General features: G+C 46.2%; 1 long non-coding RNA gene across 4 annotated transcripts in view; it reads right to left on the bottom strand.

The window, feature by feature from the left end:
• LOC309611606 overlaps window positions 1-12,063 on the bottom strand; it is a 212,789-nt gene that overhangs the window by 54,640 nt on the left and 146,086 nt on the right. For 2 of the 4 annotated variants that reach the window (XR_014234624.1, XR_014234625.1), the window contains exon 1: window positions 2,209-2,390. The exons of 1 other annotated variant lie outside the window; for it this stretch is intronic. This is a non-coding gene — a long non-coding RNA (uncharacterized lncRNA). Of the gene's footprint in view, window positions 1-2,208; window positions 2,391-12,063 lie in introns of those variants that run through there. One more of the 4 variants, XR_014234626.1, reaches the window with a different exon arrangement.

The following is a 12,063-nucleotide window of genomic DNA, read 5'->3' on the forward strand; positions in this document are numbered from 1 at the left end:
ATCTAGGATAAAATCAGCCACTTCAAAGCCACTTCCCAACAGTGTTTATCCGGGAGGATTTTACAGACAGTGATAAACACAAGTTTGATAGCTGGTGTGGTCTCTGAAACGAGGACAGGAGAAAGTGCCGGCAGACGTGGAACACAGAGGCACCTCCCAAGGCATTTCTCCTTTTACGGACTCTTCTCTCCATGAAGACGGCACTTCTCTGAGCGCTTATGAAGATTACTCACCAAGAAAGAGACACTGGGCAGGTCTCCCACCTTGGAAACCCCTGGTCTCTGCCTGGCTGAGGCGCCAAGCTGACACTTGTATGCCTGTGACTCAGCCTTGGAACAACGCTGATCACACTGGAATCGCAGGATCTTGCTTGAAAAAGTCAAGGCACTAACTCGGGGAGCACAGGTACCCAGCCTTTAGGGTACAGGTAAGAAGAGAAGCTAGCAGAGCTAACATTGAGGGGGTCCCTTCTGAGTCCAGACCCTCTTCTACGCACTTGGCAGACGCTGGTTCTCTGAGTCCTCCCAGGCGGCCCCTGAAACGGGTGGTGTCACGCACGGTCTGGAAGCCCAAGGCTATCAGAGCCTTGAGACATGAGGGTTCATCAGGGCCTGTGACCCAAAGAATATGGGATCCCCACCAACAGTCATCGGAACACAAGAAACCAATCCCAGGCAGGTCAGCAGAACTTAGAGGGGGTGGGGGGGGAAATGGATTCAAACAGGCCTGCCTTGGGCCCTTGAGCTGCTAGCCTGCAACCCAATCATTAATTTTTTAAAAATTTTCTTAATAGCTTTCTCGTTTTATAGATAAGAAGAATAAAATTGGAGGGAGGTTTTCTTCCTCAGAATCCCGCTCTCAGATTTTAAGCTGACAGTCTTCCCACGCCACGTGTCACCTGCAGAACTTGGGCTTTGAAGCTCACACGGTGACCGCCTCTCCCACCGGGTCCCTCAGCCAGGACAGCTTCAGCCCCTGGGCCACCCCAGCCTTTCATAAACTCTGGATTTTTAATTGAACCAACCATCTACTCAACCAATCCGGTCATGGCATAACCTAAAAACCATCAGCATCAGCCAAAGGAGATGGTCCGGCACAGGGACCCCTCAGCAAAGGGGCCTCCCAGCCACACATGGCAGAGCTGGGACCGAAGCTGAAGGCGTCACCAAAACAGGGGAGGCATCAAAGTTGGTTTTAACGGAAGACCAAACAGCCGAATCCTCCTAGAGGGGGCCCGCCAGCCACCACACTGTGCTGGGGGGCAAATCGAATGTTCTCTCAGCTGCTCCAATTTTAGAAATCAGGTGCTGACTCATTATTAACCCAGGAAGCCCACACACTCAAATGACTGTACTGAAAAAGCTCTGTCATACCCTGCTTACTGATGTGCAGATTTTTAAGCAAATTTGAAAAATGTTTATCATAAGGTATTTATGACATTTTAACCGTTTCATTTACAGTAACCAGACGACATTTGAAAAAAAAAAAAAGTTTCCTGTATTTTACTTGACAGTAAAGCTAAGCTTTATCAGAATGTTAACAGCTTGAGAAACACATACCGAGGTGAAGTCAGGTCTCAAAACCACTCAATTCCCCCTTCCTCAGCCCCTGCCCCCCAGTCCGCGGCATAATTTTCTTTCCGATTTTACTATCGTTTGTGCCTTTCAGTGTTAAGGAAAGGCAAAAGACACCGAATAAGCTCCTGGAATCTTTCTCATGCTCTTAGAGAGAAAAGCCAAAATTCTGCCTCTTTATTGTATTTCTTGCACTAAAAGTGGGCAGCTCAGACCACGCGGCCAGAAATTGCTCAGAAGCTGTCTTTCCTCCACCTCTGAGAAGCGGAAGCCAGCCCGGCCTCAGCACCCCTGGGTTAGTTAGCTCAGTCACCCACCTCCACCTCTGAACTTCCCTTCGACTCCACAGAGGAGTCTCAAACAGCTTCTTTTAAACCAGCCAAGCATCACTGGTCTCCTCGGTGGTAATACAGGATGAGCATTCTCACAATGAACCGCTAAGAAACTCCAAACAATCAGGCTCACAGACAGTAGCTACAGGGATGAGGGCGGGGGAGCCACCTTTCTAAAGTCAAAGATCTTCAATGTCTCAACGAAAACACGGTATCCACTCCAAGACCCCTCAGCTTTCCTAGAGCTGAGACTCTGAGGCAAACTGCAGAAATGAACATGAAAGTGACAGAAACCTACTCACCAGGGAGAAGCTGAGAGCTCCACCTTCCCAGGACCAGGCTGTGAAGATCTGAAAGCAGATGCTGGCTCAGGCACAGCCCGCCTGGAATGTCAGTTTGAAACTTGAAAAGCAACGACCATACAGTCAGTTATTTCCCTCCATTCCCAATGATGTCCACACGATTGAGACTCAAAAAAAAAAAAAAAAGGCGCACACCTCAATCTTCATTCTCATTGGAACGAGATGACTCATGCTGACTCACAGCTACCACTTCCTCTCCCGACATTCTCTTCATACTTGTGAACTGGGCTGGTCCCGTTCCCAGGGTCTTTGCAGCCCTTCCTGGAAGAACAGCCTTCCTGACCCCAGCAAGCAGACCCAGCCACTGCCCTACATGTAGCCCTGGGAGCCTACACTAGGGAAATGCTTTATTTAGGAGATCTGGGAACAGCTGAAAAAGAAAATGCATGAACTTCCTATGCAATTGAACCTCCAAGAGACACTGAAATTTTGTAACGGATTGCAAAACTCCTGCACTAAACTGCTCTTTTCAGGGCATTTCAGGGGGAGAGGGGAATGAGGTAGCATCTTCTCCTTCCAGGAGGTTAGTTTGCCCTAGTCATGCTTATTTCAGTGCACGTTTTCTCCTGCACCTCTTCCTCTGATAGAGTAATAAATCACGGGCTCTAAAATCATGATCTCTTCAAAGCTATTATTAAGAGGTCGTGTGCCCTGTTTTTAGGATCAAGTGATATACAAAATCTCTTCAATCCGTCTTTCAGGCTTCAAGACTATGCCAGATTTGAATATTCAAGTCCCAAGGAATGAAATGAAAGTAGAACCCTGGAAATCTTAAAAACCGTTGATGAATGTTTCCGTGCAAGAACTGAGACTAGCCTCTGCCTCCCAGTTTTCTTTGGAATGATCCCGGGGGGTGGGGCAGCCTTCCACAGCTTCCCACATTTTTAAATTATGAGAGGCAACAGAAGAGCAGATCCGTGTGACGCTGAGCAACCTGTCAGCAGCCAAGAAGCGTGGCGATGGTTGCATCAGGCCCACCCTGGCCTCTGGAGGGTGACCCATGAAAGACCACGGGTGAACACCGGTGCCCTTCACCCTTTCTAACTTAGTACCTCTCACTGTGCAGGCCACACTCTGATACCCCTAAAACCTGGAGGGCAAATGAGGAAATGATGTTCTGGAAGAGGACAGAAGACCCAGGCAAGCGGTATCTGTGTGCACCCGGGAGGGGTCAGGAAACCCATTCTCCATTTACAGCTGGATTCATTTTAGGGAAATAATACTTGTTCATTACTCTAGATCTCAGTTCTTTCAACAGGACAATCGGGGCATTTTCTATCAGACAACACCAAGTGCTTTGAGGTCCCTGTGAAAGTTGCAGTATATTAGTCAACTGGCCAAATATTCGTGTTTCTGGCAGTGTTTTGGTTTTTGATTTTTTTTCCAGGAGAGTGGAAAGCCTGTTGGTTTTCCGGAATTTCAGAACAGCTATGTGGTGCAGTTCGTTGCAGTGTGTTTTCTTTTGGGGGAGAGTGGGAATGGGGGTGGGTGAGGTGGGCTCATGTGCAGCCTGTCCTAAAGGGACACATCTTAGGACATGAGGCTCTAGCAGCCCCACGAGAAGCAGGCATTGATGCCAGGAGGCTGTGAGGGCTGTTGAAGCAGGGATTATGAATTGTTATTTTTGTGCTAAATGTAGAAAGCCAGCCTCTGCTTATGAAGACTTGTATCAGGTCAACTCCTTAATCCCTGGGGGAACTGAAAAATTACTAATTGAAAAAAAACACCAGGAATGAATTAAAGAAATTTGCAATAGTTGGGAAAGGTAGGCTCCAAGGGGTGGCCACTCCCTCCTGCCGCAAGTGCCCTACCAGAGGCGTCATTGCTTTACCAGTGGTTTCTTCCTCAGCCACGCTGTTTCAGTGAAGCTTCTGGAGTCTTCCAGGGCAAGGCCTCCTCTTATAGCAGGAGCTTTGGGCCACCACCGTGGAAGGGCAGTGGAACTGTGTGCTGCATGTACTGTTGCATCAGATAATCCCAGGAATACTGTGTCAATCCCTGATTGCCCCTCCTTCCAAAGCTCTTCTCATCCGGGCCAGGAAGTGGGAAAGGGCACCGGTGCGAGAAGGGGCTGCCATCAATACGTTCATAAATAAATCGTTCATTAAGGCAAAATCAGCACCACCTCCCATGATTGTTAATACGGAATGTTCTAGAGAGGATTCACTTCTGCATAGTTGACCAGAAAGGAACCAGTGATGACATTTTAAATGTGGCTACATGGAAACACGTTTTAAACATCGGCATGCTTTTTCCCCAATGAAAATAGCACTGGAAGAATTTAGGTTTCCGTGAATTAGGAAAATAAACAAGTTTCACTCCTAAAGACAGCGAACGGTCTGAAGACAGTGCATACTAGCATTGTCACAGGATTCTTACAAATACTGATGGCTCACGTTTAAGAGTATTTAAAATGTGCCAGTCAGTCTCCTAAACACACACAGGTATTATGACCTCTGATCCTCAAAATAGCCCTGTGAGGAAGGTAGCGACATCATCCCCACTCCTAGCAAAGACTCCGAGGCACAGAGAAGGCCAGGAGCCTGCCCAGGGTTGCAGAGCCCAGATGTGAACCCAGGCCGTTTGGTGTCAGAGGCCACATTCCTAACCACCAGGCCACAGGGATTCCCAGGAAGGACTTTTTAAAAAACCTTTGCACACACATCCCCTTACCGCATGATGTGTTCTCCCAAATTCTGCAGATATGTGTAAGGTAGACGTACTTTCTGTTCATTAGAGAAGTGAATAAAAACCCTAGCCTTGAAGTGCCCTACCCCTTAAGATGGTAACAATTCTCACTGATGGAAAGAGTCAATTAGAATTATCCACTGATACTTCCCAAAGAGTCCCATGAAGCTACACATGCCAAGACTGTGCTTGCCCCACATGAGACACGAGGGTGGCAGGGAATATCCTCAGCGGTCCTCCTTTCACTTGACTAACAGGTCTCATCACCACCCTCCTTTGAGGGAGAAGATCCATCCCTCATTTCAAATCGAGCCCCTCCCCCTCTCTCCACCTCACTTCTTCTCCAGGATTTTGCTCCGAATCACACATAGGCCCTCTCCCTCCATCCTCCTTAACCTTTTCCTGCCCACGGGCCTAAACACAGGCCCAAGTCCCCTCCATCTGCAAAACACCCTCCCTGGCCTTTGACCCTGTGAAGCAGACCCCATGGATGCCCCCATGTTCATTCCATCCCTCCCTGTTGGCAGCAGCCTTGACGTTTGGTTGGAACTGACTCCACCCCCCATACCCAGGGGAGAAATTTGATTGGATGAAGCAAAACAAGAGAATCCCACTGTGACTGATTCTGGGATGGGCTCCCGGGCCCATGTCAATTAGGACATCACTACTTTTAGCCATGGTGATGGGCTCAAGGGTATGGCCATTGCCTCAGGGATGACAGAGAAGAATGCACAGAACTAAAGAGTCTCATTCTTGCTTTTAAGTTTCAAAAGTCGAGGCCAGGGTATTATGAAGAGAGAAGAAAAGACTTGTAGGAGTGGGTGAAACCAGGCAACAATACACAGCTGTTCATGTTGTACACTGCACAACCTCAGGGGGTAAGTTCCACTGTAAGTGGCAGGGCTGGTCACAGTACCAGGTGATACCTCTCCAAGACCTCTCCATGATCCCACAGGCTGGGCAATGAAGAGAGCTGGGGGAAAGGAACAGAGAAAAGAGTGTGAACCCTGCCCCCAACCCCAATGGCTTGGGACAGAGAAGCTGTGCCACTCACCCCAGAACAGCTCAGGGACTCTTAGAACAAAGGGACATGATGGACATTGGAATGATGGGAGGTTAGAGTATAATTGGCAGTGTTTTTTCCATCCTTGGTGGAACTGAACTCAGTGGTGCTTTTAAAATTAAGGGCATCTTCAATTAGATGGAATATAGTCTGTAAAGCCAGGAGGCTGGAGGAGTTCCCAGAAGAATGAGGGTAGAAAAAGGAAGCAAGAACTGAGCCCGGGACCCTGCATCTTTCAGGGGTCAGGGGGTGACGAGGAGTGACGAGGAGTCAGCAGGAAAAGAAAGGAGGCAGCGTCGGGAGGAGAGGACAAGGTGGGAGGAAGACAAGTGAAGAAGGGGCTTTAAGAGGAGAGAATGATCACCTGTAAATCACTGCTGAGAGGTCACGTGAGGTGGGGACGGAGAGCATCAGTGAATTCGGCAAGAGGAGGTCTCGTTGGGGAGGATGGGGTGAAGGTCTGGGTGGAGTTGGAGAAAGGGTGAGAGAGACAGAAGACAGTGAGAAGAGACACCGCTTTCGAGAAATGGAGCTAAAACTGGAGGGGAAATGGGGTCAAGAGAAATTTCCTTTTCCGTTAAGATGAGAGAAATAATAGCTCGTCTGTATACTCACTGAAAGAAATGATTTACCAGAAAGGAAAAAATTGATGCTACAGGAGAGAACCAGAGGGAAAAAAAATTTGGTCAAGTAGGAGGAGGGACCAGACCTACTGCACATGGGGAAGGCTTGGCCTCCGTGAGGGAGACCCCACGGGCAGCACAGGATATTGACCAGTGGGGAGGGCCAATGCAGACCTGATTTACATGCTCTTGTGTGTTTTGTCGTTTGTAATAAAAGAAAAATGACATCAATTTTTAAAATGCAGTGCCAAGTAGTACACGATTCTAGTCTTTCTATGAAAAACCCTAAAACATTACAGCTGAGACTAATGTCCCCTTTGATGTGGAGGTGGCACTTTTCACTATGGTAATGGGATGCGTTAGAGGGACAGAAGAGGTAGGATTTGGGATGTGGAGAAGAAGCATGAGAAAGGGAAGACAGTTCCTAGAGAGAATTGCCAGCGGTGGCCCAGGTGGGATGGAGGATCAAGCCCCGTTCCCCAAAGGGAAGGCTGCTGGGAAAATATCAGTGAGATAGAGCACGCCCTGCTGTGGGGCTGGACACCACAGACAGACTCCAAGGGGATGGGCCGCTATCTGCAAAGAGCTGGGGAAGCCAGCGGTGCTGAAGGGCTGGGTGCAGAGCTTCCTGGGCTCTGCTGGGACATGACTGAGGACACAAAAGTACTAGTCTACTCCAAAATAGCCCCAGCACACTCACATGCACACACTTGGCCTTGAGATCCACCCAAGTTATGTGTATCAATATTTACTCCTTTTTCTTTCTAAGGCTATTCCATTGCATGGATATACCATTGGTTGTTTATCCATTCACCTGTTGAAGGACTGAACTGGTGTTGACAAAGAAAGCTGCTGTGAACATTTGTGTACAGGTTTTTGCACGGACACGAGTTTTTATTTCTCTGTTGTAAATTCCCAGCAGTGGGGTTGCTGGTTCATATGGTAACAGATATATAGATACAGATATAGATATCTTTATCTTTATAAGATGGATAGAGATATAGCTATATCTTTCTAAGAAACTGCCAAATTGTCTTCCAGAGTGGCTGTACCATCTATTCTGCATCTCCACCAATGTGTGTATGAGGGACCAGTTGCTCCTTATCCTTACCAGCACTGCTATTGTCAGTAGTTTTTTTTTTTTAATTTTATTTATTTATTTATTTATTCATTTATTTATTTATTTATTTTTGGCTGCGTTGGGTCTTCGTTTCTGCACGAGGGCTTTCTCTAGTTGCGGCAAGCGGGGGCCACTCTTCATCGCGGTGCGCGGGCCTCTCACTATCGCGGCCTCTCTCGTTGCGGAGCACAGGCTCCAGACGCGCAGGCTCAGCAATTGTGGCTCACGGGCGTAGCTGCTCCGCGGCATGTGGGATCTTCCCAGCCCAGGGCTCGAACCCGTGTCCCCCGCATTGGCAGGCAGATTCTCAACGACTGCGCCACCAGGGAAGCCCTATTGTCAGTATTTTTTATTTTAGCTGTTCTGGTGGGTGAGCGTAGTCTCTCCTCATAGCTTTATTTTATATTTCCCTAATGACTAATGAGGTTGAACATCTTTTCACGTGCATCTTGTCATCTGTGTATCTTTTTGGGTGAACTGTCTGTTCAAATCTTCCACGTGCTTTTTAATTGGATTATTTGTGTCCTTACCGTTGACTTTAGAGCTGCCTTTATACATTCTGGATGCAACTTTTTAAATCGGATATGTGATTTGTAAATATTTTCTCCAGACTGTGGCTTGTGTTTTTCATCCTCTTTCACAGTATCTTTTACAGAGCAGAACTCTTTATTTTGATGAAGTCCAGTAGATGGATTTCTTTCTTTACGATTGTGCTTTTGGTCTCATATCTGAGAAATCTTTGCCTAACCTTAGGTCTAGGTAATGAAAATTTTTCTCCTGTTTTATTCTAAATGCTTTAGAGTACTGTATTTTATAGTTAGATCTATGATCAATTTTAAGTTAATTTTTTACAAAGTGTGAGGTTTAGATTAAGGTTCTTTTTTGTTTGTTTGATTTTGGTTTTTGCCTGTGGATGTCCAATTGTTCCAACACCATTAGTTGAAAGGATTATTCTTCCTTTGATAATTTTTTTTTTGGAGATCAGTTGGCTATATTTGTGTGTACCTGTATTGGACTTCCTGCTCTGTTTCATTGATCTATTCATCCCTTCCCCAATATCACACAGTCTGAATATCATGCAGTCTGAATGATGTCTTAAATCCAGGTAATGTGACTCCTCCAACTTTATTTTTCTTTCTCAAAATTGTTTTAGCTATTGCTGTTTCTTTCTATACAAATTTTAGAGTCAGCTCTTCTGTATCTATAAAAAAATCCTGATGGGATTTTGAAAGGAAATGCACATCATCAATTGGGGAGAATTCACATCTTTACTACGTTGAGTCTTCCGATCTGAGATCACAGCATGTCTCTCCATTGGTTTAGGTCTTCCGGATAGTCTTTATAGCTTGGTGTCTCCCATGTATGAGGTAAAAATTCTCTTCACTCCAGAGTGTGGGTTTAGTCATTCTCCAAAAGTCCTCTTATCATCTTCAGAAAGTCCCCAATTTAACAACTATAGATTACTAAAAAGATAGTGAATATAGTTCCCTGTACTATACAGTAGGTCCTTAGATCAGCTGTTCTTAATTTTGGGTGCACAAAGATGCCTTTGAGGGTCTGACAAAAGCTACAGATGGCTCTGCTAAAGAGCCATAGAAGTATACACAACACAAAATTTTGTACACAAAGACCGTGGGTTCTAATTCTGGATGCCTTAGGTGTCCAGGCATGTCGGGGTTGGAATCCCTGGACCAGATGATCTCAAAGGTCCACTCCAGTTCTGAACTTTACTGTTTACTTGGACTCACAGCCTGGTGTGAGGTGATATCTGACACAGTAGGCAGTAACCTGATTCTTTAAGTGCAAAAAGAATCCAGCATCTCAAGTTTACATCTTTTCCTCATGTGAATTAAAATATGAAGGAACCTCAGAACTGAGGATGGTTTGGTTGATGGCAAGGGCCAGCAACCTTGCAAACTCCAGCTCTCCAGGAAACAGTGGCCCAAGAGCAGAGCGGAGGGCTGTTGCTAAGTGCCAGCTAGGAGCTCTGGCCACGGGGAGCTGCAGGTCTGACCCTGGTCTATACCACAGGGAGCACGGGCACACAGGGCCTTTCCAAGAAGGCGAAGTTGTAAAAAGCAGCTGTCCTCCTCAGAATGGCACAGACGCTCATCTCTTGGAAACACCAACTCAACTAAATCACATTCCTTTCTCTCTGATTCATTCACTTGGAACCAGATGAGCCTCTGCCAGCACCTCTGCGGAGAGCAGAGCCAGGAGCCGTATTTTACAACTGCTCAGGGTCAGTCCCGGCACCTCATCTTTTACTCCCCCAAAAGCACCGTATTAGACTTAAACTGACAACATTCTTGCTGTTCAGTGACCCCCGTCACTGTCAAGTGGTAAAAATGAAGAAGAAAAACGAAACACTTGATATGGCTATCTAGAAGTTTTTCTAATTAAGATCATTGGTGAGCATGGATTATAATTTGGGCTTAATTATTGTTTGTACAATAATGGTAGTCTCAGTCTTGTATCTTGGGTATGCAATCAAACACTAATCTATTTTGGGGGAAGGGATTTTGCAGATGTAATGAAGGCCAAGTCAATTGACCTTAAGATAAGGGCATATATGGCTGGGCCTGACCCCGTTAGGTGAGTTTCCCGTGGCTGAAAGCAGAAGAGGAAGTCAGAGACTCAAAGCACAAGGGGGTCATGCGCTCAGGAATGAGAGCAGCCTTTAAGAGCTGAGAGCCAGCAAGGAAACAGGAACCTCAGATCTACAGCCACAAGGAACTGGATTCTGTCACCAAACCAAATGAGCTTGGAAGTGGATTTTCCTCCAAAGCCTCCACACAAGAGCCCAGCCCAGCTAACACCCTGATTTCATTGGGTAAGACTCTGCTCAGAGAACACAGTGAGCTCTACCCATACTTCTGACCCACAGAACTGTGAACTCATAGTAAATAGGGGTTCTTTTAAGCCACTCAGTTTATGGTAATTTGTTACACAGAATTGGAAAACGAATACACCCAGCCCATTTGCAAAATGGAGACAATAATAGTTCCAGACTCACAGGGTTATATGGGAATTAAAAGTTAATATATGTAAAGTGCATGGAATAATAAGGACTATCTCTAAGTAATGTCTATTAGTCATAGATGCCATTGACTTGGTAAAATGGTTGACTACTTGAAAGTTTTCCCATCAATATAGTATTTGAGTCACAGGATACACTCAAAAGTCTAGAATTTGTAATGAGTTAATCACATACTAAATATGCATCACCTTTGAAAACTCAGTACTTATGAATGAGCTGCACGGTTACAAAAAATTATGTAACAAAGCAGACTGTAATAGAGAAGATGTCAGACTATATGGCGCAAAATACAAGACTTTTGGAAACTCAACCATCCAACAAATATTCAGTTAATGCTTGCCAGAGGCCAAGCACTGATGCAGGTCCCGGGGACACAGCAGGAAAAAAGACACAAAGGTCTCTATTCTCATGAAGCTAACATTCTGGTGGGATGAGACGGAAAATAAGGGCATGCGAAAAATCCAGGCTAGCAATATGAACTGTGCAAAAACTTAACATAGGGTGGAAGAATACTACTTGAGATGAGTAGACCATCTAGAAGGGCCATTCTGGAGAGGTCCATTTAAGCTAAGCTCTGAATGATGGCCAGGAGCCAACCAGCAGCATTTGGGGACAAGCAACCAGCTAGAGCCTAGGCCCCCAAGGCAAAAAGGAGTGAGGTGTGTCTCGGGACCTCAGAGAGGGCCAGCAAGGCTGATGCTTGGTAAGCAACAGGGAGGAAAGAATGGGCTTGGGAAAGGGGCAAGGAAGGAGCTCAGATTTTATGCAAGGTCAACGAGGAGACACTGGAGGGTTTTAAACAGAAGAGTTTCATGGTCTGCTTTGGATTTTCCAAGGCTAACTCTTACTGCTGAGTGTAAAGCCCTGTGTAGGACCAAGAGGAAACAGGAAGTGCAGTGAGTCCCGTTGGGAGTCTGATGATTGCAGCAGAGATAGAGGATGAGGACCTACCAGAGTTAACTGTTTGGAGGTAAAGCTGATGAATGGGTTGGATTTGGGGGCAGTGAAGGAGAGACATTCATCAAAAACAACCCTTAGATTTTTGGTTTGAGCAACTGAGTGGTGCCCTTGACTGAGATGGGAAGGTTGAGACAGAAGGCAGTTTGGGGCGGGGAGAAATAGAGGGTTCTTGCTTTGACCATCTTAATCTGCACGTGCCTATCAGACATCCATGTGGAGATGTTAGCAGGTCTGGATTTCTGGGGAAAACTCAACGTTGGAGGCAGATTGGAGAGTGTGTCCTAGAGAGGGAATTAAAGAT

The sequence above is a fragment of the Balaenoptera borealis genome (assembly GCF_965194805.1).
Source record: "Balaenoptera borealis genome assembly, chromosome: 15".
Classification (NCBI taxonomy): domain Eukaryota; kingdom Metazoa; phylum Chordata; class Mammalia; order Artiodactyla; family Balaenopteridae; genus Balaenoptera; species Balaenoptera borealis.